The 2,500-nt window shown below is 77.2% G+C and overlaps 1 non-coding gene across 1 annotated transcript; it reads left to right on the top strand.

Annotated features, from left to right (window-relative positions):
• Positions 1 to 2,086: 2,086 nt before the first annotated feature.
• Positions 2,087 to 2,239, top strand: LOC137461367 (5.8S ribosomal RNA). The gene has a single exon (XR_010993348.1). It is a non-coding gene; the product is annotated as a 5.8S ribosomal RNA (ribosomal RNA).
• Positions 2,240 to 2,500: the final 261 nt, after the last annotated feature.

A 2,500-nucleotide genomic window follows, 5' to 3' on the forward strand; every position in this document is an offset into this window, starting at 1 on the left:
CGCTGGACGGGCATCGGGCGGCGCCCGAGCGATGCTCCCGGTCCGCGCGGGTGTCGTCGAGCGGGCTCTCCCGGGCCCTCGGCCCGCCCAGCCGCGTCGCCGTCGTCGCCGGCCCTGCGCCGGTCCGCCGCCGGGGCCGCCGTAGCCGGGCGCTCGCCGCGCGGCGAGCGCGCGGCATGGGCGTCCCCAGCCGCGTCCCTCCTCCCCGAGCGCAGCGCCGGCTGACTGAGGGAAACCCCGGGCCTCGGGCCAGGCCAGGGGCGCGGTGGTGGCGGCGGACGTCGGGCGCGGCCCCCGCGGGCGGACGCTCCCCCCGACGGCGGCAGTGGGGGGAGGCACCCCCGCGGGGCCTTAAGTCTGGTTTCCCTCACCCCAGGGTCAGGTACCTAGCGTTCCGCGCCTTCGTCCGCGGCCTTGCCCTACCGCGGAGGAAGCCGGGCGGCGGTTTAAAGACCCGGGCGGCTCGGCGCGCCACCCCCGGATGCGGGGGCGAGCGCGGGGGCGGGCGGGTGCCTTCAGAGGGGCGGGGGTTGCCCCCGCAATGCCTCTGGCTAGGTCCGCCGTCGTCGCGCTCGTCGTCCTCCGGGGGCCCGCCGGGCCGGGGAGGGGACTCTGCTGCCCCCCCCTCTCTGCGGTCCGAGCGCTCGGCCGGAGAGAGCCCACCGCGCGAGGTCGGCCGTGGTCCGGCCCGCGCCTCGCCTCGCCACGGGCGTCCCCGGCGGCGCGTTGAAGCGCGGGCTTCTCGCGGGCCGGGGCGGCGAGCCCCCGCGGTGGGGGCTGGCCCAGGGCGCTTCGCCCCCGCCGGGGGTTTTGTGCGGGCGCGTTGCCGCGGCTCGGCGGCGGCGCCTCTTGCGGCGCGGGCCGCTGCGGACCTCCCGGTCCCTTTTCCCTTTGCCCAGGCCCCAGAGCGGGGCCCCGGCGAGCTGGCGCCCTCGGCGGTCTCGCGCTGCCGGTTCCCCCCCGTCCGGGGCCGGTTTCGGGTGGCGTGACCGCGTCCGAGCGGCGGCGGGCGTCGCTCGGCGTCTCCGGCTCCGGTCCCTCGCCGGAGGGCACCCTGCCACCGGCTGCGGCTGTCCCGGTCCCGGGCCCTGCCCGCGGGCTTCCCCGTTCGCCTTCCCGGCGCGTGCCGGGTGGGGGACGGGCGGGCAGCCGGGGGCGTCCCACCCCCGGTCTCCGCGTGGAAACGGGGAGAGCGGGGGCCCGCCCCCCGGCTCAGCGCCGTCCGCTGTCCGCCTGGCCGCGGGGCCACGGAAGGGGTCGAGCGAGCGAAGCCGGCGGCGCGGTGGCGCCGGGGGAGGATGGAAGGGGCTCGTGCCGCTGGGGTTTGTCGGTCGGCGGGTGCGCCGCCCGGCGAGGGCCGGCGGGTCGCCGCGGCGGCGTCCCACGTGGGCTCGGGCTTTCCGTCTCGCAAGCCGTTTTCCGTCCCCCGCGGCGGGGGGGGTTCGGTGGCGAGAGGAAGCCGCCCGAGGGCGCGAGCCGGCCGGGGCTCGGCCCCGGGGCCAAAGCGGGGGAAAAGAAAGTCCGGGATGGGCCGCAGCGGTGGCGGCGTTGGAGGGGCCGGTGCGGAGGCGCGCGCGCGCTCTCCTCCGGCGGGGTTGTGCGCCCGGCCCCCCTCGCTCCCCGGGGCGGGGGGGGGGGGGTCTCCGCTGCCTCGCTTTGTGGCGTCTCCGCGACGGCACGGGGCGGCCAGCGAGAGACACACCCCCCCCCGCCGTTGGGTGGGGAAGCGAAGGGGGTTTTCTTTCCCCGTGCACGCGAGGCGAGGCCGGGTTCGGGGCACGTTCCCGGCGGCGCGCGGCGGGCCTCCTCCGCGCCGAGGTCGGAGCGAGCCCGGGCGCCTGGTCCGGCCCCGAAGCGCCGCAAGGTGCGTTTTTCCCTCCTCGGGGGAGGGAAAAAAGCCGGGAGCGCGGGCTCCCCGCCCCTTGCTTTTGCCGCTTCGGGGTTTCGTTTTATTTTCCCCCCCTCTCCTGTGCTTGTACGGTCAATGTGAGGCGAGCGGCCGCCGTGCCGCGCTCTCCGAGGGGCCGCTCCTTTGCGAGCGGTCCCGGCCCCTCCGCGCTGGCGGGGCGGTGCCGAAAAGCCAGACAACTCTTAGCGGTGGATCACTCGGCTCGTGCGTCGATGAAGAACGCAGCTAGCTGCGAGAATTAATGTGAATTGCAGGACACATTGATCATCGACACTTCGAACGCACTTGCGGCCCCGGGTTCCTCCCGGGGCTACGCCTGTCTGAGCGTCGCTTGACGATCAATCGCCGCCTCGGTGCCCGCCGAGCGGCGCGGCTGGGGTCGCCTCGCAGGCTCTCCCCCGGGCGGGGAGGGGCCTTCGTCCCCCTAAGTGCAGACTCGGGGAGCGCTCCGTAGCTCCCCGCTCCCGGAGCGCCCGCTCTCGCGGAGTTCGTCCCGCCGGGGCTTCGCCGGCAGGGGTTCCCCGTTGGTCCAGCGACGCCCGGTGGGGCGTTGGGGGAGACGAGAGCCCGGTTGGGGGAGGAGGCGCGGGC

Source organism: Melanerpes formicivorus, unplaced genomic scaffold (genome assembly GCF_026170545.1).
Source record: "Melanerpes formicivorus ecotype bairdi unplaced genomic scaffold, bMelFor1.0.p_v2 SCAF_1924, whole genome shotgun sequence".
Taxonomy (NCBI): domain Eukaryota; kingdom Metazoa; phylum Chordata; class Aves; order Piciformes; family Picidae; genus Melanerpes; species Melanerpes formicivorus.